This window comes from Balaenoptera acutorostrata, chromosome 2, assembly GCF_949987535.1.
Source record: "Balaenoptera acutorostrata chromosome 2, mBalAcu1.1, whole genome shotgun sequence".
In the NCBI taxonomy this organism is placed as follows: domain Eukaryota; kingdom Metazoa; phylum Chordata; class Mammalia; order Artiodactyla; family Balaenopteridae; genus Balaenoptera; species Balaenoptera acutorostrata.
In genome coordinates, this window is record NC_080065.1 from 17816817 (window position 1) to 17841511 (window position 24695).

The following is a 24695-nucleotide window of genomic DNA, read 5'->3' on the forward strand; positions in this document are numbered from 1 at the left end:
AAAAAAAAAAAAAAAAAGAACCCGACGGCTCCTTGCCTAGGGCTCTTGTCTTCCCTCCTTCCTCTCCCAAGTCCTGAGAGCATCCTCGCAGGGGCTACGCCGCCCGCCCAGCCAGCTGAACCTTAGCGCCGCGCTTGCCCAAAGCCGCAGCCTTCCCGGCTCAGCCCAGCGTGTGCGCCCGCCGCCCGCCGAGCGCACTCAGTCCGCCGGGGCGCCGCCCAGACGCGCCTGCAGTTGGAGGTCACTGTCAACCGCGCGGGCATCTGTCCTGATGGGCTGAGGGCAGACACCAGGTCACCCCCGACCTCACTGCCTGCCCGGGGATCAGAATCTCAGCCGGACGTCGCGAGCGGCCGGGTGGGGATGCTGAGAAGGGTAGCAGGTGGCAGGGGGCGTCATTCACCACCTCGAGGCAGCCCCTGGAGTCTGAGCGAGAGCCCGAGCACTTCTTATCCAACCGTTCCAAATAGAGAGAAAGAAAGTGAGAGAGAGAGATTGAGAAAAACAGAGAGTAGTGCCCACGGACATCTCCGGCGCCGCGGGGAAGGGGAGGCGACAGAGGTGGGGGGCATGGGACCGGAGAAGAGGGGAGGGGAGGGGAGGTGGGGAGGGAGTGGGAAACCGGCGTTCAGATATGATGTAGAGAGGCAGGAGGGGCACAGGGATGGAGGGAAGGGGAGGGGGAAAGGAGGGGACCAGCCGTTCGGAGGAGAAGGGAGGTGGGGGTAACCGGGATGGAGGGGATTTGAAGGGAGAAGGGCGGGGCCCCAGCGCGGCGGGGAGTTCAGGGGAGGCGGGAGGGGCACCGGGACGGAGGCGAAGGGAGGGGAGCGAGGTGGGCGGGGTGAGCGGGAGGAGGGAGGCTGGGCGGGCGGACGCGCCGGGGGAGGGCGCTGGGCAGGAAGGGGAGGGGGAGCGCGAGCGCGAGAAATGCAGAGGCTGCAGCGGCGGCGGCGGCAGCAGTAGCGGCAGCGGCGACGGCGGCGGCGGCAGCGCTCCAACTCGCTCCTCGCTCCGGGCTCCGCCGTCGAGCCGGGGAGAGAGCCACCGCCAGCGGCCAGGCACCCGGCCGGACGACGCCAGCGACCCGGGCCCTTCCGCGGCACCGCGTTCACCCAGGGGCGGCACAGGCACCCAGATCCGGTAAGGAGGCGCGCCCCGGTGGCCCAGCTGCCGCCGCGGACCCGGGGTGCCGACCACCCGGGGGCCTCCGTTCCCCCCTCTGCCCCCGCCCCACCCCGAGGCCCTTTGTTCTCTCTCGGCGCCGCAGCCCGGGGCGGGGAGGGAGTGGTGCGGGCCCCACTAGACGGCGCGGGTCGTGCTGTCCCTCCGTGAGGCCTCCGTCGCGCTTCGGGCATCTGGGGTGATGGGGGGCCCCGAGGTGGGTGGTTTCGACCGCTCGCAGGGCGGGGAGGATGGGGGGTTGGGGAGCCTGATAAACGGAGTTGGGGGTGGGCGGTGGGAGGGAAGCTGCTGGTTAAGGAGGAAATTGCCGAATGTGAAACCCTTTAAATGAATTGCGTCCCGAAGAGACGGTTTTGTGAGGCCGAGGGGAGAGTATCTGCCACCGGCACCGTCCAGAGCCGGGAAGAAAGCGCTTGGTGCGAGGGGCGCAGCAGCAGAAGATGGAGGGTGGGGTGCGGTGGGGCGGGAGGGAGGGAGGGGAGAAGGAATACGGGGAATCTGGTGTGATCCGAAGGGAGGAGGCGGCTTTTTGGTTCAGCAGATGGGTTTCCTTGACCCGTGGGACTCCTGAATCTTGGCTTGGGGTGGCCAAGGAAATGCGAGGTTCACACGACAACGTGCCTCCAGAAGCACAGCTGAGCAGAGCAGAGCCCCAGCCTCGGTCGTGGCTGAACTGCCTTTCCATGAACCCGTGGGCTACATCTGAGCATTTTATGTTTTCGAGTATTCGGTTCGGAGAATGCGCTGAGCGCCTCCTGTCGCGGGCCCGGCCGGGAGGGTGTGAGCTTGAACCTGACAGCGCGCGGCCCCTGAGTGCCCAGCCCGGCTGTGAGCGAAGGTTTGGGGTTTAGCAGGTTTTGCTTAAAGCGCTAACACTGAAAGCCAACGCCCGGCCCTTGTTCGCCCTCCTCGCCCAATCGCCCCCGCCTACCCCCCCCCCCCCCACCAAGAATAAAAATTGCAGAATCCCTGGGTCCGCGCGCACACACACAATGCGTGGCTACAAACCGCATTCTTTCATGAATATTCATCGAACGCTTGGCTGGCCTCCTGATCTGCTTCCTTGGAGACATGTCCGCCTTGAAACGGACTCCGTGAACAGTCTTTGCCTGTGTAATTTTCACTCTGCTTAAATTAGCACAGCGCACACGGGTGCATTTTTAGTACCTTGACCAGGATTGACACCACACCTCGGTCTGCCGCGAGGCCACTAGCATATCTGTGGCGGGCTAAAAATCAAACACTAGTCTAGAGGTGGTCTTCCTGCTATAGGGGTGTGGATCAACCTCCCAGGGATTACAGCCGGGGCCAGCAGATCCTCAGTACTGCGGGCAAAATGAATGAATCGGGACTGTAATTACCTATTCCTTTGTCTTGGCCTGGCGCATGCGCCGGAGAACAGGGAGTGGAGGGCCCAGGCAGCCCCATCTGATCTCTCCATCACCCACCCCCCCACTCCCTTCCCAAGCCCAGGAACAAAGGCGTTTGCCCTAAATGTTGCGTGAAACCGCTGGATACAGATGACAGTTTTTTTTCCCCCCCCTTGTGTTTGTATTTCTTCTTTTCCAGGCTATCTCATCTCTTGCTTTCTTAGAGATTTCAATTGATGAAAAATAAGATTAGCCTTGACGATGAGGGCAAACTGGGGATTAAATATTTTTGTAAACGAACACTGCTGTTTTCCTTTCTCGTGCTGTTCATTGTTCTCTTTCCTGTAATGTATTGAGCTGCAGTGATGGCGGCTGTCTTAATGTGCATCAATTAACCGTTTGTCTGACAGATTTTTGCTGCTGGCCATTTGATTAAGGGACCTTGGTCTCAGAAATGACAGTGGGTATTGCCCCTAGTGTCACTCCTTGGGAAAAATTAAGATATTTTGGCGTTTATACGAACAAGATGGCCTACAAAACCCAGAGCTGAGAAAAGGGTTACCTTGTCAGGATCCTAACGCTGTTTTCTCTTGATTCCTAGTACCTCATTGTTTCATTAGGAATCCCAAAGACGAACCCCATGGAGATGGAAATCCACTGATAGGAGAGGAAGAAGGCAGCTGGGGCTGCTGGGGTGAAGATGGTTGATTAAGTTCTTCTTTTTTTTTTTTTTTTTTTTTTCTGTGTCTAACAGAAGCCATGAGCCATCCTCTCTTTCTCTCTCTCTCTCTCTCTCTCTCTCTCTCTCTCTCTCCCTCTCACACACACACACACACACATTTGATGATTGATGACTGATTTTTCTTCCAGTGATGCAGTAACCAGATTATGGCCTCTTTTTGGGCTAGTTTGTTCTACCAACTAAAAGGAGACTTACTGTGTGTATAAAAAGGAGCTAAATATTAATAATATTTTCGCAATGGTACGTTATGCTTGAGAGAATTTATGCTTAAGTATTCTCGGTACACCCTGGTAAGACAACACGTGGCAGGAAAATGGAAATCATCTCTTTTGTTCCTTTTAATAAAACTTGATATTGATCAAGTTGACTGTATCAGGACCTTTCTTTGGTAGGATGGCTGCCTGCTATCGTCTCTACTCCGTAGTATTGAGTAGTTTTTTTTTTTTTTATGGTTTAGAGGGCTAGATGTAGGGTTTTTTTGTTTGTTTTTTTTGTTTTTCTTTTCCTTTAGGTTATGTTTTGGTGGAAGGGATGAGTCAATATAGACCACACGCCATAGCAAATATATACCAATATATCCCCGATTCAATGAATCTTACGTTTTTGAGCAAGATAATTCTTAAATTGAACTATAAATGATCAGTTACCTTTTTCTTTTATCCAGCTAGCTTTCTGGCAAGCTTTAACAGGTAGAGAAAGGGAGTTGGGCCTTTCGACAAAATGCGCCAACAATGACTGCACAGTATTATCCGTGGCGCCAGTGGCGCACCTCTCCTTCACTGGTGCTCGCGCTCGGATTACGTGGGCGCAGGAGGACCTTTTCTCCCCACAGACCACCCTAATCTGAACATCTAATTTGAACACCCTAATTTGAATGGAAGAACCCTATGGGCTTTGGTTCCCTCTCTTTGGAGGTATCTTTAAATCTTCCTGGATTTACTAGACCAAACCATATTATTATAATCTAAGGTGTGACATATTCTCTTTAATTTTTGTCTTTTTTAAAAAAATTTCACATTGACAACAATTTCAAACCATTTTCACTCCGTGGTCAAGATAAGTGGAGTATGAAAAACTTAGGTTTGGAGGAGATTCGGTCACTGTGCAACGGATGTCTGTTATAGTCACTGTAGTTTTGTAAAAAAATGGCAAAATCCAAAACCATTTTTAAAGCAAGGAAGGTGCCGTGTATATACACATACACAATGTATACGTATATCCTCATGTTACAAAATAAAATTTTATTAATGATATGAAACTAAACTAGTTGGTGTAGAAGATCACTTTACAGTGCTTCATAATGGTCTTCGGAAAGCAACCAGCTTTCTGTTTTTCTCAGTATGCATATAGACGGGAGAGCCTAGCTAGTCTACTGAGATGCTCATTTCCAATTTTTACCCATGTACCCCTGAAACAAATGGGTTGCATTGAGCATCTGAAATTAACATGTTCATTTACGGGCTTAAACATTCACATAAAGCCCTTTAAAAGCTGTAATAAACAATGCTTACTAAATAAAAGATTTATAATAAAGTTGCTCTGCCTTATTTTTGTTATCGTTTGTAAAATTTTGTTTTGAAAAATATTCAGGAAAGGCGTGCTAACTGTTGTTTGTCAAAAGCGATGGCCTTTGGTGTCTGCTTCTGTTGAGGGCAATGCTCTGATTTGCTTAGGTCTTTATCTTTCTAATAGGTAGTTTTTACCTACTCATTTTACACCCTGTTTATCAAAAGATTAACATCTCCTTAATGATTGTTTTAGCTGGTAAACTGGAAACCAGGTAACTGCTGAGGGAAAACCGAGCATGTATCTGGGTTGAAGTTCTGGGGGTGGGGGGAATGGGTGCGGAATCTGGCATTTTATCAAGTTTTCTCAACTCACTGAATCCTTTGCATTTATTCTGCCTCTTAAGACTTTGGATAATACAATGCAATGTGAACTTTACAGCTTAATTCTGGTGGATTAGTATCAGGAAATAACGGAGGTTGTGAATAGCCAGAATGTTTTTTAAAAGAGCAAATACTCTTGATGGGGAGGTTTCCTAGGATGTAGTTAGTGGAAAAGAGTCAGTCTGAGAAATCTCTAGGCAATGGCTCGGCCACTTTGGCCAAATTGCTTCAAACCTCTTTGAATTTCACTTTATTCAATTGTATAATTGGAGTAATAATTCCTAATCTTAGGCTGTAATAAGGACCACACATATGTCTGAAGAGTGCGTAAGTACAGTGGCTGGCTCTTAGGGGCCGGCCTAACCTCTCAGTCTGCATTTTCAGCAGTCATCAGTGTGATTGACATCGGCAACTAATTTATGTATATTGAGCTGTATTTTTGTTCCACGCTGATTAAGACCTGAGGGTTTCGGTGTATTCAGTCAGAAATAGGATATTTCAAACCTCATGTAGATATTTGAAATTCTGTGAGACGCCGTGTGGGAATTTGCCCCAAAGTGGATTGAATGAAGCTAGGATGGCCACCCTCACTGAGTTTCCCATGGCTGCTTATGTAACTCAAGAGATGGCATTTAAGTTCTTTTGAGAAAATACAGGGGTAGTCTTAAAACCACAGAAGTTCCCAGCCTGCCAAAGGAAGATTTTTGTTAAATGCCATTCCCTCCGCTGCTATTAAGACAGACATCTAGGTAAATGTCGTGTGAGAAAAAATGTCCAGTAAACCTTATAAAAAGTAAAAGATAATCATTTAGGGAATCAGAGTCTTACCAGGATATAGTGAAATTGTAATTTTGAAAAGACACAAGCCTAAGAAGCAATGAGGTTAAACCACAGTCTTTTCTTCCCTCTAGAACTCAGAAATGGGATGAGACGGATGCAGAGAGTCTCATAGTGTGTTTTCCCTCTTCTGCACCCTGAGGGTTTAAGTAACTTTAAAAATCAGCCTTTCCAAAGGCAGTAGAAGTTTTGAACAAAAACAGGGAAAGCAGAGATTTTTTTTGACTAGCAAAGGCAGTCAGTGAGGGGAGGTTATGATTGAACATGCTTCGAAGTCTAGGAATAAATTCCTGAAAGCTTTAGAGACTTAGAAATGGAAGTCATCTGCAAGCACAACAGGGAACCAGGTCATAAGGAAACATTTCAAGATAATGTAAGAAAATGGTGTTCAGTGAGAAAGGCAAAGTATTTACACATTTCCTTCTTATCTCTTAAACACTTTCTGAACCTGTTTTTGACTTGATTTTTTATTTTCTTGTTCATTTTGGATGAGGGAGGAAGGACTGGACTTCATGGGTTTGTTCCTTGAACTTCTCTTTGAAATATAGGGCTCAGCCACTGTACATTGTGTAGGAAGTGTGATATTTAGAAAGCGTGACTTGGAGGGCTGGGTGTGGAGCCAGATGCACTGGGTTAATAATCTTGTCTCAACCATTTACTAGCTGTGTGACCTTTGGCAAATTGCTCAGCTTCTCTGTGCTTCAATTCTTATCTATAAAATGGGGGTTATAAAACAGAGTTATTGTAAGGATTAAGTAAAATAGTCAAAGACCTAGGACAATGCGTCACACACATTCTGTGCATCTTTATAATGCACATACACTATAAAGTTGTGAGAAGACCAGCTTTCTTTACTTTATCCTCTACATTTATAGCTGTTTGTATGCTTACTTCAAAGATTATTATTGCAAGACAAGCTGGTGGTGGTACCCTGGACAGTTGGTAGAACATAGAAGTCTGTGGTTTAGGAAAGTCCTCCAGGTGTAGCTATGATACCTTGAATATGTTGCCAGGACACTTGTACTAGTTTTGAAAGTCCAAAGTGGGTAGATTCATAGAACCCCAACCTCCATATTGATTGGTATTACAGTATAAAACAATAATGTGCAAGTCCTTGGAAATTGAGAGACCTTCAGAGAAAGGCTCACTGGTTTGATATGTTGAGATCTGGACTCCACTGGATAACTTTGGGTGTAGACATAATTCATTCATATTCCTGAAGAGGCTTGGCTTTGTTGTGTCCTGAATCAAGGTGCATTCATCAGCATCTGAAAGTGTTTTAGTCATTAGTGCAAAGATTGATATAAACCAATTTAGATATTTAAAATCCTGAGGACACACCAGGAATAAGTTTTCACTTTTCCACATCCCTACCACCCACACCAGGAGTAAAGACTAAAGCTTGTCTTACTCAGGAATGTTGAAGGTGTTGTCACCTGTTGACAAAATCTTTAGAAATAATTATCTCTCTGGCAACCTTAGTCACTGTGGCCTCTTTAAAAAAAAAGGGAAGTTCTTTGGAATTTCAGATATTTGAGATGGTTCATCCTGGAATCAGTTTGACCTTTCAGGCATTTAATTCAGGGATCTGCCTAAGTGATTTGTTTTTGGCCTTCTGGACACAGGGCTTTGCTGCTGAGTGAAGGTAAAATCATTCTCATTTTGGCTAAATTTTTTTTTAATAGTTTCTTTAAAGAGGATTTTGAATCTTAAGGAATCAGGAAGGAAATTATATTTTACTTTATTTATCTGTCAGGTATTCACTATAGGAAAGAGGTTTTGGATATAGTGATTGTATCATTTAAGAAATTTCCTCCATCAAAGATTTTATTTTCTTTTAAATCTGGAGAAGTTAAGGGACGAAATTGGACACTTGTTGACTATTTATTGTATGTCGTATGCTCTAATTGAAATTTATGCCCTCAAACAAATTGTAAGATGCATTTTACCTGTGAATAAAAGAAAAAATAGAGGGTTAAATAATGTACATAAGATCCTAGAGCTAATAGAAATTGATAGAATTTGAATCCACGTCTGATAGCCCTATTCCGCTGGCCAGTGCTGCTGTCTTTCCCATAAGCCATGGCCATTTTATTTCATGTAATTATGGGCACTTGAACAGAAAATGGATAACATATTGTAACACATTAACTTCTTCAATATTCATTTAGAGAGAGTTGTACTAAGTTCTTCAATGAAAAATTATTTGTCTTAGAAGAGATACAGTGTCTAATAAATATTTCATCTGTAAATACATTAAGTGATCTGTAGATTAGAAATGCTTCCTGTCATAGTGAACATGGGCTGATATCCTTAAATGATTTCTGGGATGAGGATGGTGAGGATGAGGGCTGCTTTTCAGGACTGTAGAGAAACGTGGGTTTGGTTGCCCCCTTCACTTTCCTCATTACACTTCCCAAGTGGAAGGAATCATTCAAATGCCGTACCTGTGATTCTACCTCTGAAATACTAATCAGAGATACTAGTCAGCCCTCTTCCAGCTATGTAGTTAGGGTTGCCTGATTAGAAATAAACCAAGTCCTAAATTTGTGACCCCATTTTCCTTCTGCCCCCACACAGGATTCGTTTACAGAAGGTTGGTGGCCGCTTTTAAATACTATCCTAACTCAACCTCAGTCCTTTGTAAATACTTGCCTGATTGTAACAGAAGGTTTGAAAGCTCATGACTAAAACACTTCTTTGGAACTCAAAAGGATCTTAGAAAAGTTAGTGGCTTATTCAAGGTCCCCTGAGCTGGTTAGTGGCTGAGTGGAAACCCAGATTATTTCTCAATAAAGCCTCACTCCTATGGGCCCTCCCTTCTGTCTGATTGAGTCAAGCTCTTACTCACTGTCTATAACTTTAAAAAAAAAATTCTTACCATTCTTTGACTCTGATACCAGTTTTTGAAAATCCAGTCCTGATCCTGTTTCTCTCCCTGATGCCCTGTCTCCCCTCTCCAGCAGAGAGAAGCCATTCTGCCTTTTGATAACACCACTTGTGCTTACTGCCTGCTACTGCTTTATCTACGCGCCATCTTTCCCCCTCAACTTCTCTCTTTTTTTTTTTCTTACATTATAGGCATGTGGTTTCCTTTAGATGCCAAAGAATTTATGGCATGCATTAAAACAACTTCGCCCAGAAAACTAAATTTTCGTCTCATATCTTTGTTTTCCTCCTAGAATAAACAGTGTTGCAGGGTTTGGAGCCTGCAACATGGAGGGTAGGAGTTTGAAAAGAAAGCCAGTTGGTTTTCGACTAATTTGGGGGCTGTAGAGTGAGTGGAGCCGTCAAGCATGGTACTCTCGAAATGCTCCGGAATCTCCTGGAAAAGCCAGAGCGCACAGTGCTGTGGAGAGGTGATGGACACGAGCTTTTATGCCGATTACTAGTGTTATCTGGCTTATTGGTTTGAGAGCTGCGTGAAACATGAGGTTTAATCTTTTTTCTTTAAAATGATCATTTATAGTATTTGGGCCGATTTAGAGGATTTAAAAGGGCTGTAAGTTTCTGAAGTAGTCATTAAGATATGGAACTTAAGTACTTAAGTTGTTAAAACACTTCATAAAGCTTCATATTCAGATGTTTGAAATGGATTTTAGCAATGTAAACTGTTTATGTGCATCTGTATTTGGAGAAACTGTGATAAGTTTAGTTTTAGATAAGAGAGTTCTAGTTTCATATTTAAAATAATCTATTTAGACATTTCAATAAGTGGAGAATAAGTTTTAGATAAATTTATATTGTTTCCCAGGGAAACCTGCAATAAACAAGTGGCGTCACAGTTTTCGTAATGCTTTTAATTATTACAGTTTTGCAGGTTCAGAAGTGGATATATTCCTAAAGTAAACCCAAATTAAAACTTTTTTGTAAGTTTATGAAGAAAAAGATGTCAGAGAACAGCTTTTCCTGGTTGAGCTTTCTAAATTACAAGTTTCCTGGTTTGCTTGGCCAAGTGGTTTTGAAAAGACCCACATCATTTACCCACTGACAGGCATTCAAAACACCATTGCCACATAGACTAATACAATAGCCAAGTTAAATAGTAACAGGATCTAATTGGGAAAATAGTATATCAAAAGAGAAAACAATAGGAACCATCTAATAACTGAGGACATCCCAGTTTCTTAAGGTTGTAGAGAAGAACGTCTCCTTGGAATTGTTGGGTAGTCACAGAGTACTGTTTTAAGCTTCTCTGAGCTTGTCTTGGAAACTGTAGGAGCTGTAAGAATATTTGCTGTCTCTGACCTTTACAAATGTTCTCAGCTGTTTCAATACAAGATAACATCATCTGTATTTGCTTTCGGCATATTTAAGACTATTGGGTAAAAGGAAAATTGAGAGAAATCAGTGACTTACAGGTGGAGAGATTTTGAGATGACTTTCTCTCCTCCTTTATCCTGCATTCCATCAAGAAGGTAGGGTGAGGTTATATGACCACTTGGGTATTCACTAAAGACTTAAATGATTAAATGAGGTGTTCTGGAATCTTTTCTGAATGACTCATTTTCCTAAGGAAGAGTCTCAGTTAACAGTTGGTGGTGACAATAGCTCTTGGAAGGTCTCGTGATCACCCAGCCTCAGTGAATACTACCCTTATTGACCAGAGGTTATTGTGGCACTAGGGTTTCCTCAGTAGCCCTGGTGATCTTTTGTTGAGACCTCAAGCTTTGAATTCCTAGGGCTCACCCAACTGGACTTTTCCAGCACTTTCAGTGTGTGGTTTTCAGACAAATAGTAACAAGTGTTTGTAGCAATGTTCTCAAGAAGGTTGTTAATACAAGATTGATGGTTTCCCAGGTATGTGTTTCTTCAAGTGACTCACATGATTATCGGTCTTCTTCCTCACCTAATCTGGTGGTTGACTAAGGAAAAGTCTCACTGAAAGTTTCATTGGTGTAAGAGACAGAACTAGTAGCTCACTCCATTTACCTCCACCCTTTCTATTCTTACTGGTTTTGTTTCCACTATCCAGAGAGCTTAGCTTTGATTTCATCTATAATAAAGTCTCCTGGGTGGGTGGTTGGGTAGGTGGGTATGAGGGTTGTCCTAGGAGAACTCAACTGGCTACAATGCAGAGAGAAGCAACTACATGATGGGATTATAACACATGATTTCACTAAGGTAAGAGTTGTAGTTTTAAATGGGAAAGGAGTTCCATTAATATTTCTAAGCTTTGATGTTTGATTTACTACTAACTCTGAGTGCTGAGAATATAACCAAAAAATGAACTCCTGAAAAACCGAATTTGAATGTCAACAGGCTTCAAATCTCTCTGCCTCATCAGCCATGTTAATTAGTCCTTCCTCCTTAAAAAATATCACATTGTTGCACTTTAAACTTTAATGTTGTCAATAGTAACACATTCTTGGACTGTATCCTTATTTCCGGCAACAAATATTACCATGTTAAATGGAGAAGTGGTGGTTAAAGGAAGCAGTTGGCAAATTAGGATTTGTCCCCAGTTAAATTAGGATTTGTACCCATGCTACTCCCTTTAACTTGCCTTCTTTAAGACCAAGAGCAACTGCTTGCATATCTCTTTTCTGTTATTGATCCGCTTTGCTAGGCATACTACCTAAGGAGTATCCTTTGTCATACCTGTAGTGAGATAGCCAAGAATCCCAAATAAAGCGTAAAGAAGTCCAGAATGATGTAATACTGCAAAAAATGTTACTGCTGTTTCTAAGGGGAGTGAAAAAAACCTCAAGCCAGTTTTGAGTTGAGCATGATTTCTTTTGGAAGAGGGTGTGACCTGAGGGAGATATATCTAAGAATCAACCCCCAAACCTCCCAAACTCTTAGGGTATTTAGACAGCATAATATAATACAATTAATATTAGCAGCACACAGCATGGCAAACCAGCAAGCAGGCCCTGACATGCTAGCAATTGTTTGCATAGTTTACCTAGTAGAGAAAATATCTAACTACTAGAATAAATGTTTTAGATCACTAACGTGCACCATGGTTAGTGTGAGATGTGAGTTGGCTGGGGATGAATTTCCATTGAAATCTGATTCAGATAACACATTTAACTACCACCCTAGCTAATTAAACCATCTCATCTTGAGAGATGGAGAGGCATTTGGATACAGTAGCATTTCTTGTGAAATACTGAGCTTTGTAAAATCCTTCTGAAAGGGAGCAAATGGCTACACTTGAGGGAAGTTTCAACGAGGTACTTTTGCAGCCATATTTCTGGATGGAGAGAGGGGAATGCCATTCCTTTCAGTTCTTAAGAGTGTCTGGATTCCCCTTGCGTGGGCAGGATTTCTGGTAAGTACGCTACAGGAAGCAAAACTACATTGTTCTAGATCAGCAGTCAGTGACCTCGTTTCCAAGCCCCGCACCACCCCCTCCTTCTAGAGTTTTCAGGGGAGAAAAGGAGACTAGAGCATGTGAGGAGGAAGGGGAGGAACAGGAGGGGAGAGGTGGTGATGCTCACGCAGCGATAGGAATGGCAGAGGCAGGGATGCTTTGTCCCTGTATTCATCTGCTAGGGCTGCCATAACACAATACCCCAGACTGGAGGCTAGAATTTCAAAGTCAAGGTGTTGACAGTCAAGGTGTTGGGTTTCCTCTGGGGTCTCGCTCCCTGGCTTACAGATGGCCGCCTTTTTGCTGTGTCCTTACGGGGTCTTGCATCTGCGTGCGTGCACCCCTGGTGTCTCTTTCTGTATGTCCCAATCTGTTTTTATAAGGACACATCAGTCCTATTGAACTTAAAGGCCCTCTCTCCAAATACAGTCATATTTTGAGGCACTGGAGGTTAGAGCTTCAACATACGAATCTGGGGGAGGAGGGGACACAGCTCATAACAATTCAGGTTTCATATTAGGAAAGGTGGTTTACAGTGAGGAACATTCGAAGCCCCTGTGCAAAGTGCCCTTTTCCCTGCCCTCAAGATGAAGGGGGTGGGGAGAATGAGCTACCCTGGAGCCTGTGGTTTAATCCTCACAAATCCATGTGAGGCAAGCCTAAGTAGCGTTCTCTTTGGACAACATGAGTTGCAGAGAAGTTAATTTCCCTGAGATTCACATTGCTGGAAAAGGTAGAGACTGTGTGGGATTCAAAGCCTGTTTTTGTGGCTCCCGTGGACTGGGGTTGGCAAAGTGTGTATGCAGGTACCATTCCCTCTGTTGTACTCAGGATGGACATGGGTCTATGGATGAGGCCTCAGAATCCTTCTCAACACAGTGCTCTAGGCAGTCGCCACCAATCAATAGGCATTAATACGTGGTGAAGCCTATTTTCCATTCTAGCACTGTATGATCATGTTTTTCCTCTGCTTGAAGCATTTCCCATTGGTTATCCATATACCTAAAACTGACAAGAGTGAATAAAGGAAGAGAGAAGGATTTACCTAGTCCATGTTGTGTAAAGAACTAGCCAGTCTTGGGTAAATTAAAATAGAGGTATTCTGGGGGAAAAAACAACAACAAAAAACAAACAAACAAACAAAAAACTCTTACCAATAGTGGCATTGGTAAAGAGCCCTTCCTACTCTAGATGGAAGAGTTGACCAGATGTGTAAGCCAGTTTAAAATCCTATTCTAGCATCCATGCTTGTTGGTAGGGATTCACCATACAGAGTATTACTACAGGGCAAGTTTTATTGCATGGAGACTTGAAGACATTAGAAGATACAAGCTTTAACAGAAAGCAAATGTGGGAAGAATGGTTGGAGTTTTGATAGGTTTCTGCACAGTGGGATGTTAAAGACTGGGAAGTTAGTGTCAGGAGTCATATGAAGTCTTTGATGACAAGAAAAATCAAGGCTCATGAATGTTGGGGCCTTTCCAAGTAATGAAACAAGTAGTGATACTGAAGGGATTTTTTGAGGGGCATTCTCAACAAATGTGGATGTGGGTATGTCTTCACTGAACACTTTGGAGACGCTCTTTTTCAAAAAGCAATTTACAACTTTTGAAAGTGCCCTCTCAAGTGATTCAGCCATTGCCTTTCTGTTTCAAGCTGCAGGTCACGTCATGTTGTGTTCACTACGGCAGTAAAAATATTACCTCGCTGAGCCACAGTCTAATTGAATACAGTAATTCACTGTGATGGTTCTAGATGAACCAGCAGCCCTAAACTAATTGAAAGTTGGTAGTTTAATATCTTTTATAAAAAATTTCACTGGTAAATTACTTTCTGCATAAAACCTGCAACGTGAGTTACTGTTGAATTTTTTATTTTAACTAGTTTAAGCCACATCTATTTTCGAGCCAACGTCTGTGGTCTTCTTTCAGTGCTTGACTTCTGGTCAATAGCACCTTCTTCCATTCGTTCCAGAAAACTGGGCTCTTCCTGCTAACAGAGCTCTATGGTGTCTACCTTATAATTAGCCCTCACATCCGTCCATTCCTCTCTACACTAAGCTAGGAGCCTAGTCGAAGTTTGATCCCTCTCCTCGCTTACTGCTGCCTTCCTCTGCTAAGTCTAAGCATGGCATTCCTGTGCCGAAGACTCTTCTATCATGACTTTCTATTACACTTAGAATAAAATATAAAAATCCGGGCTTCCCTGGTGGCGCAGTGGTTGAGAGTCTGCCTGCCAATGCAGGGGACACGGGTTCGAGCCCTGATCTGGGAAGATCCCACATGCCGCGGAGCAGCTGGGCCCGTGAGCCACAACTACTGAGCCTGCGCGTCTGGAGCCTGTGCTCCGCAACAAGAGAGGCCGCGATAGTGAGAGGCCCGCACACCGTGATGAAGAGTGGCCCCCGCTTGCCGCAACTAGAGAAAGCCCTCGCACAGAAACGAAGACCCAACACAGCCAGAAATAAATAAATAAATAAATTAAAAAAATAAAAAATAAAAAATAAAAATCCTTTGCTGATCTGTAAGTTCCCACGTGTGCACCTTCTGTTTTCCTCTTCAGCCTCCTCTCAAACTCACTGTCACCCACCCTCTGTTCACGGCCTGCCTCTCAGTTCTCCCAATGCTCCAAGCTCTTTCCCACTGTTCTTCTGCCAGGAGTGTTTGTTTTTCCCATTGTCCGAGTACTCCTCGGCTTAAAAATGCCACTTTCTCAGAGACGCCTTTCCTGATTATCCCCACGCCTCTCAGAACACTTGGCAATTTTACCCCCACATTTATCAAAACTGATGTGATTATTTAGTGTCTCCATTCCTCTTGCTGGAAAGACCTGGGAGGCAGGGGTGTGTCAGTTTGGTGGATCCGAAACAGTGCTGTGCAACAGTTCTGGGACTTAGCAAGCGCTCCATATTTGTTCAGTGTCAAAGGTTGCCTACAGGACATTATATTCATGGAGCGCACACATCCTCTGAAAGGCTGAGGTCCTTTGCTAGCTGAGGTAACTTCCATTTATGGACACGAAATTTCAGCTCATCAGTTGTGCTTACCATGAAGGTGAATATCTGATGAACTCCAATTAGTGTAAGTATTCTGTCTCCAAGCGGTAACCTTAGTGGTAATTGTACTAAAGCCCTGGGACATTCTGGAGTAATTAGTGCTAATGGCTCCTGCACCCGAGCTTCCTTCTAAGGTAGAGTGTCAAAGGAAGAATGAAATCGTATTGTTATTTGGGAAACAAATAGTATTATTACACTGTGAGGTCTTCTCAGACATAAACCGCAGTGAGTGAAAGCTGGGGCTGGCTGTGGTTATATTTCTCATCCATACTTACAAGTCACTGAATGTCATGGATCAATAGTATTCAGCACCTTAACCAATGAATGCTTGTAACAGTCTTTGTGAAGTCAGGAGTATTAGGCCTCCAGATGAGCATATGATTTTAAATCTTAACACATTAGTGGATTATAAACCTAATGAAGTAGATACGAATTTAGCCCTGGTTCTGTGCTGTCACCACTTACTCTAAATGGTGAGTTCATCCATGCCAGGACTTTGCTTCCTTCATCTTTGGATGTCAGTTTCTAGCACAAAACCTATGGTCCAGTGAGGGCTGAAGGCACAGAAGGGCGTGTTTTGTGGCTATGTGACATCATGCGATACAGATAAGGCATATTTCAGAGTGTTGGCCCTTCGCTGTACTTTCACATCCGAGAACCAGCTTGTAACGAATCTTTAGTAAATATCACAGTGTTTTCTTTGGGGGTAGGGGGTTGAATACAGTTAAGACAACATTTGTGATTTAATCCTTACCCCCTCACTTACGTGTCATCCTTGGCGGTCAGTATTCAACTTTTATTGTCTCATTCCTGAGTGTCTCTGGCCTTAGTGGGAACTAAGATTCTTAGAGATAAGTGTTTTCGTGTCAGCCCTGGGGTCTCACAGGACAGTGCCTAGTGCTTTAAAGCTGATTCTTAATGATCGAATTCTTATTAAATAAAATAAGTTTGTAGGTTTTTACAGTGATAGGGAATTGATTTCTGAAATAACCTGTAGTTAAGAAATAATGCAGGGTTCCAGTAGGCAAGTCTAATCTGGCAATACAACTTACTCATTCTAGAACATTTCTAGATATTGATACTTTATTTGCAAAATTTTTATTTTAATAAGCTTCCTTTTTACATATTCAAAGTGTAGTTATAGTTGAGGTGATGGCCGGGTATTTATTGTCTATATCTGTGAGCTGCTTTGGGCTCTAGGACATTCTCATACCCTCTCCAAGATTTATACCATAAACATGTGCTACTTTTACTATTAAATCAATACTTTGTCTTAAAATGGTCTCATTTTAGACAAGATGGAACACATTCCGGTTGTATGTGGCTGATTACTCAGATGGTCTCATTTTATATGAATTCAGTTTATGAATTAGCCAACGGCATTCTCTGCAGCTGTGGTTCCTTTATCTCCCCCCCTTCCCCTGGCGCCCCTCCCCGCTAACATATTAGGACGGCACTTCCATATGGATCTAAAGGAACGGCCCTCAGAAGGGAGAGCATAGCTAGGGATCATCTACTCTGTAGGGTCAAGTCAGTTGGATTTAAATTGGGTAGTAGAATAAAAAGGGCAGTGATAGCTCTTTTTTTTTTTTTAACATCTTTATTGGAGTATAATTGCTTCACAATGGTGTGTTAGTTTCCGCTGTATAACAAAGTGAATCAGCTATACGTATACATATATCCCCATATCTCCTCCTTCTTGCGTCTCCCTCCCTTTCTCCCTATCCCACCCCTCTAGGTGGTCACAAAGCACTGAGCTGATCTCCCTGTGCTATGCGGCTGCTTCCCACTAGCTATCTATTTTACATTTGGTAGTGTATGTATGTCCATGCCACTCTCTCTCTTCATCTCAGCTTACCCTTCCCCCTCCCCATGTCCTCAAGTCCATTCTCTACGTCTGCGTCTTTATTCCTGTCCTGCCCCTAGGTTCTTCAGAACCCTTTTTTTTTAGATTCCATGTGTATGTGTTAGCATACGGAATTCGTTTTTCTCTTTCTGTCTTCACTCTGTATGACAGTCTCTACGTCCATCCATCTCACTACAAATAACTCAATTTCATTTCTTTTTATGGCTGAGTGATATTCTATTGTACATATGTGCCACATCTTCTTTATCCATTCGTGATAGCTCTTTGCAGCTAACTTTTTATCTTATGCACAGTTGAGTATCCCTAACTCACCATACGGATAGCTGATTACCAAACTTCATGTTTTGCTTTGAAGCCCTGAGGTCGTAGATTATGTACTTGGAATGTGTAATCAGCTGGCATGACATGGTATTGATGGTTGAGCAGCAATTTATGACAAATGAGTAACTGGACGACTGGTATACCTTTGGATGTGTATTTCCAAGCAGTTTACTAGATGATATTTCCCTTACTTTATTTTTTTAAAAAGTCCTCTCATGTGACTTGCTAGGGTAAAGGTGTCATTTTGGTTTTGCGATTGAGGAATATAAACAGGAAAGTTGGTGTGGTTGCAGTAAGGAAGCCCAGGGCATGATTGGCTTAGATGTTTAAATTCCACCATCCCCCAACTCCAGGAAACATTCTCTGTGGGCCTCCATCTTCTGCTATTGTGGGTACCTACATAACTCCCCTTCAGTTGTGTGAAGACAATTCTATTTCTGCTCTATAAATGCATTATTGGGTTGGATGCACAAGATGTAAGTTTAAAAATTTATTTTATATAGTTAAAAGGTGCAAGTATTGCTTTGGTGATGAATTCATTCTTTATTTAGAGATCAGCGGTTTTCTAAAAAATTTTAAAAAAAGATCGGTTGTTTTGGTAAGCATATTTTTAAGACTGAGCTTTTTAAAAGCAGTTCAAATGAGCAACGGATGTGGGAGTTTTCTACTCTGTTAAATGCAATGTAGGAAAATACAAACCACATTAAAATCTTGTAGAATTAATGTTTGTTTACTGACTGAGCTGAGAGATGCAAAGACTTGTTACCTTGTTTTTAAGAAGCTCACAGTTGGTGAAGACAAACAAGTACACCAGTAATTACAGTGAGGCAAGTCCTTTCTCTATTCTGCTGTCAGTAGATCCATCTCTTCCACTTGACTAAGCCATGTGGGATATTCCAAGTTCAATTGGCTATTATTTAAAAAGAGTTTTATGTAACTGTCTCTTTTGAGGATATGGAATTCAGGATTGATTTCACTTAATTCAAAGGTTGTAAGGACTCGGTAGAAAAGTCATTTACATATCTTACATTTTCATCAAAAACAAAGTACTTTAGGATTATAAATTGAAGGAAAAGCCTTCAAGAATAGTTAGTTCTTAAAACACAGTAAGGATCTGCTTTAGATCTCGAGCAGAGCAGCATCCTTAAGTACCTGAGGACCTTTTGGGGAAACATCCCCAGCTGGTGCTCCCTCCTGCTGGCCTGACTGCCTTAAGACAGGCTACTCAGCTTGAGAAACAGTGAAGAATTTCTGATGTTCTTTTTTCAAGAGTCTCAGAAAAGCACACAATGGTTTGCAGGATCCTTCAAGTCTTTATTCTCTGGAAGTTACTCCCTGAATCCAGGAATGAATGGTGCTGGTCCTTTGTTCCAGAGAGAGATGGAATCTCTAGGAACACAATGGGAGGTGCGTGGAAATGACTGGCATGCGACTAAAGAGTGTCTCTATACAAAGAAAACATTTTTTTTTGATAAACTGTGCTTTGGAAAATGTAAATTCGAGTTTCTTCTTGGATTGGGTAAGTCTGCAGTGCTAAGGTTGATAGCAGATCGTTTTTCCATTAATGTTTTGTCACAGGAATTATATTTTCTTATAGGTCTAGTCCTTTCTCTAAAGTGCTGGTTTCTCTTGACTCCTGAAATTTGCAATTCAGGAGCTTACAGAAACTCTTGAACATGACTTAAAAAAAAAAAAATCTCTCAATGAATTTATGGCAAGGTTGGTAACCAATTTCTTATTGTTCCTCTAGCCTTCACCTTCTAGTCTGATTTGTACTACCTGCCATCTGTATCAGCTGACTGACAAACGATTATTTCTCAACCTCATGGGGAAACTCCTTGGACATAGGAGCCCTGTCTGCTTGACTGTTGTTCTCCTAGAATGAAAGGCAATAGTTGGCCCAGAATAACTGCTCAACATAAATCAATGTTCTCCTAGAATGAAAGGCAATAGTTGGCCCAGAATAACTGCTCAACATAAATCAATGTATTAATCTTGGAGATTATTCTACCTTGAGGGAGAAAAGCAAAAATGATTACTTTTTACATTTTAAAAATTTATTACTACATGAGTTTAAACCAGTGATACATTTGTGGGTCTCTTGGGCAAATCACTCAAGAGAGCTAGTTTCCTGGCTGATAAATGGGAATTAAAGTATTCATGCTCTGTAGATGTTCTTTCCTAAATAGTTAAATGGCTACTGAATATATCCTGAGACCATATCCTAAGAGTTTAGTTTTCATGTCATTGTTTAAAAAAAACCAAATATTTTAATAATAGGAATTAAAGATTTATATCATCTTTGTAGCTCCTAAATATCAAAAAGTTGAGTGGGTCAAATGTGGCAAGTAATGCACACTTCTAATTAGATCCATCTTAAGAAAAAATTATTAAGAGGAGGTCTTGATGTAAATAAATCATGTCTTCATATCTAACAAGCTGCTGTGTAATTCCTCTGAAATTTTCAAGAGCTGGAATTTTTGTGTATACCTTTGAAAGCTTGTTAATGGAATGTTCCAGCCCACCCTGCAGTAAACAACCAAGAATTCTTCCTGGAGGTGTTGTAAGGAAGACCCGATAAGGCTCTCTGGTAGGGAAGCAAAGAACCCTCCTTGAACTCATCTGGAATTCTCTTCTGAATTAAAACACAGACTAAAGGTCTGTTTTTAACGTTAGTGACTTGGATAATTTTCATTTTGAAGAAGGAAAACTGCCTAAACCTGGGGTTGAACTTGCAGGCATTACAGTGTAGACCTTGGATAATGAGGTGTTTAAATGAGGCTTCTGTAACCTGGCCTTTCCTGGGTGTTCCCTGATGTTACTTTCTGAAGTCAGAGTACTTGTGGTGTCACCAAGCCAGTACAAAATGGAACGTGTGTGAAGAGGCTATTTAATTATATAAATGCTTGTTTGGGGGAGTCTTGTCTTTTCCAGTTCTCAGTCATATTCTCTTGGATGGATCTGAGCAGTTTGACACTTCCACTAACACTTTATTTGGTTTGCAACTTGGAATATGTTTGTGAATTGTACCTATTCTATTGTCTAGGTGCCTTTCTGTTTTTTTCTCTATATCATTCGCTTTCTCTTTTCAGAACGGCATTGCACTTCCCTTCTCCTTAAACTCAGTCCCGATTCCTTTGGTTCTCCTCAACATCTTAGTCTTAATACAGGAACGAGCTGCTCCTAATTTCTGATAAATATCTGAAGTGTGGCATAAAGGATATGACTCTTTAAACGTAACTCATTATGAATTGTATTTAAATATTGATATGGCGATGATTTTACAAAGAATACGTGGAGACTTCTTTTTGAGTGTAAACTATTAATCACCTACTTTTCTGTTCAACTTTGGTTATCTTTGGTAAATTTTAAGGACCTTTCCACTCAGATGAAGACTGCCCAGCTCTCTGATAAATGCCTGGAAAAGGAGGATTGGTTTAGTGCTTCCTCATTTCAGTCGGGTAAGAAGCCAATTTAGCTGGCTTGAGCCAAAGGAATGTGTAAAGAAGTGGGGGGAATAGAGCCACACAACTCCGTATTCTTACCTGAATAATCAGTCAGCACTTGGCTGAATATTACACACTACTCTAGCTCCTTCTGAAGAAGGTTTGGATGGCATAGATGAAAAGTCCTCTCACTCTGTCTTTTCTTGCTAAATCATTTTCTTTCTTTCTTCCTTCCTCCCTCCCTCCCTCTCTCTCTTCTTCCTTTCTTTCCTTCTTTCTCTCTTTTCCTTTCCTCCTCCCTCCTTCCATCCCTCCCTCCCTCCCTCCCTCCCTCCATCCCTTCCTTCCTTCCTTCCTTCCTTCCTTCCTTCCTTCCTTATTGAAGTATAGTTGATTTACAGGTAAACCATTTTTGAAGTTGCCAAACCCAGGGTCCAAATAAGAAGGTCATTGTTGGTCCATATACAGAGGGCTGTATATTTGGCGATAACTGTTGGCCCCGTACGCACCCTGGGACCTAGGCCTCAGAGTCCTGAAGGATGTGTTTAGACAGCCTAGACCATCACCTTAATTACAGCTTTGGTTACCTTCCTTCCAGGACCTTGCAATGTAAGGCTGATCCTAGTCTGAACTCAGTTAGGGATTTAGATGTGTGCGGCATATTTGCATCTGCTAATGTCCTCTAAGGGTTGAAAACAGAAGCTTCACTTAGTGAAGCAAAACCTCCCCAGTTTAGATTTCCCCTCCTCCACCACCCCCAATCTGTGAATCTGTACAGTACTTTTCCAAAGTCCTCTTTACTGGTAACCACCACGGTGGTGGTGGAGTCTTTGGAAAAGTAGTACGGTGGTATTTGCGTTTTCTTTTTCAACCTGTAGTCCTGTATTTGGCACTGTTCATAGCGATGCAGTTTCAAAGGTTCTACTAAATAAAAGGCCCGGATGGTTATGATTTTGATTCTAAGTTGATAGCATGAAACCATCGTTACAGGGAAGGCAAAGCTATACAAATATCTAGTGTTTAAATGGCATTTCACAGCATTTTGTAATCTTTTAAAGTTATATTATTATAAAATAAAACCTTTTAGTCTACTGAATACAAGATTATCATGGGCCAGGCAGGCAGTGCACCAAGCTTTACAGAGACTGACATTTACAGAGACTGACAAGATACAGCAAACTGATGGTACTGTTGTCATCCCGTTGTACAAATGAGGAGACTGAGACACAGAGAAATAAGTAACAGGTCACACAGCCAGTGTGACCAGCCGTTCTTGGGCCACATTCCAGGCTCTTAACTTGCCAAAAGCATTACGGTCAATAGAAGAACTTAATTTGTTGCTTCCAATTTGGGTCACTTCTCTTTGACCTCTTTAAATAAGTGCCACGCATTAGCTGTATTTGTTGGAAATGAACAAGATTCTGAAGCTTTCCTATGTCTGTCCTGGGACTGGAGCGGAGCCGCTGTGCCTGCCTGTGAATCCCTGAGGGCCACCAGTGTCACAGACGCCCCTCCTCCAGTCCCTTTGGTTGCAGTGGGTGGGAATCGGTCCTGTGGGTCAATCTACCAAAACAAAACAGAGGTTTCAACCCCCCGACTGACCAGGAGCTGGGGATTTGGGGACCAGGCTGTAAAACTAGTACATGGAGTCAGGATGCAAACTTGGGATTTTCTGAGACTCAAACTTAAGCTTAAAAAATTAAATCAGAGGACTCTTAACTGAAATATTGAACCATACTGTGGTCTCCCCACAAAATATGAGATGTGCTGAGTTTTAAGGGAAAGTGGTTATCTCAGAGAAGACACCTCATTCCCTCGTATTCTGGGTGCTTTCTTGAGTGGCAGAGAAAGGAGTACAATTACGGTAAGGCACTATCTTCTCATGCTGCTCCGTAGAGTGGAAGGCATTCTTGATGCCCCCTTCATACTTTTGGCAATTACTACCAACTACACTGAATCACTGAATTTGTAGTTCCTTTTTTTTTTTTTTAATTTTATCGATGACTCAGTTAATAAAAAAGCAAGGAGAGGGAGAAGTTTAGGATACGTCCATATCAGCAGTGCATGGGGTTGAGAACGATCCCGTGGCTCTGTCTTTCTCTGTCTCTCTTCTAATACTTTTTAGAGCAGTTTTAGGTGCACAGGAAAATGTAGCAGGAGGCACAGAGATTTCCCCTCTGTCCCCTGTCCCCACACATGCATAGCCTCCCTCATTATCAACGCCTCACCACGAGAGTGGCATGTATGTTGCAATCCATGAACCTACATTGACACATCATAATCACCCAAAGTCCATAGTTTGGTGTCGTACATTCTGTGGGTTTGGACTAATTTATGACATGTATCCACCACTACTGTGTCATACCTTTGTCTCTTAATAAATGTTCAAGTCAGGCCTCCTCATTTAATTTAAGGGGGATTAAGTGATTGTCAGTGCATTTGTTATGTCATTATGACTACTAATATGTTTTAAAATCTTTAAACAACAAAATAATTTAATGTTATTTATAATACTACATATTTGCTCAACTTATTAATATTCCAATGGAGTGGAAGTTTAGGGAAAAAAATCAACTTGGTTTAAAAAAAATGGTAAGCATCTTTTCCCTCCTAAAAGGAATTTTTTTGGGGGGAGGAGGGCATATCTTTAAGTGAACATGTGCTAGTAAAATGACATTTTTATAAGCCCTTCCATCCCCAGAAGTTTGCACTTTTCCTTAAAATCTGAGTATAAGAGTGGATCATGTGTGTAAAGGGGAAAGGAACATTCTGGAACACCTGTACCCTACTGTCTCCACCAGGCTCATGCGACAGATGGTGAAAGGGAATCATGATAGACCCATCCGGACTTAAATCTTTGTTCTATGCCTTATTTATATCCAACTCCTCCATCCTTCTTAGCTTCAGATACTTTGTGTCTAATTTGACATGAATGGTATCTACCTCATGTTATTACAAGGATTTGCCAGGCACTGGAGTAATCCCTCAAGAAGGAATGGTAGTTACTGTTATTCACCTCCAGATCTTTGTTTCCTTATAGCACTTATGACACATAGTAATTATTTTGTTTGGGAATTTGTCTTGTTTGTGGACTATGTCTGATCATATGACCTTATTGTTGGTGGTCTTGTCTTGTATGTGCATGATGCTATCTCCCTGCTAGCCGGTAATGTAAGCTCTCTGCTATCAGCCCAGGTCTCTCTCCAGCGCTCTGCACCTTGCATGTCCTCAATGCATAATTATTCACTGCCAGCAGAAAACAAAGCACTGGAGCTCTTGCCAAAGTGTTTATCAGGCACAGTTTCTCCAGTGCAATACATGCTGGGTACTACGTGAAATCAGGTAAAGTTAATTCCTTACAAATATATCCTTACACTGAACTGTAGCACAGAGTTGAAGATTTCTATTTTGATATTTTAGATTCTCAAATATTGGTAGATCACTTTCTATTTGGTGAGAATCTCTATATTAAATATTTCCAATATATGCCCTCTTGATAAGAATATATACATTATACGTTTGCAAGATTAGGTGAAAGATTGGTCCAACGTCATGCTTTTTTTCCAGACAAGTAATTTAACTCATGCCAGTATAATTGGATTTATGCTTATCAGTGATCTGCTTTAACTTCAGACTGAGTATTATATAGTGTCAGTTTTTGTTT

At 42.5% G+C, this 24695-nt stretch overlaps 1 protein-coding gene across 1 annotated transcript in view; it reads left to right on the forward strand.

Annotated features, from left to right (window-relative positions):
- Positions 1-924: 924 nt before the first annotated feature.
- BASP1 (brain abundant membrane attached signal protein 1) overlaps positions 925-24695 on the forward strand; it is a 49325-nt gene continuing 25554 nt past the window's right edge. The window contains exon 1 of the mRNA XM_057541566.1: positions 925-1143. The gene's annotated coding sequence lies outside the window, so the exon portion shown is untranslated. The remainder of the gene's footprint in view (positions 1144-24695) is intronic.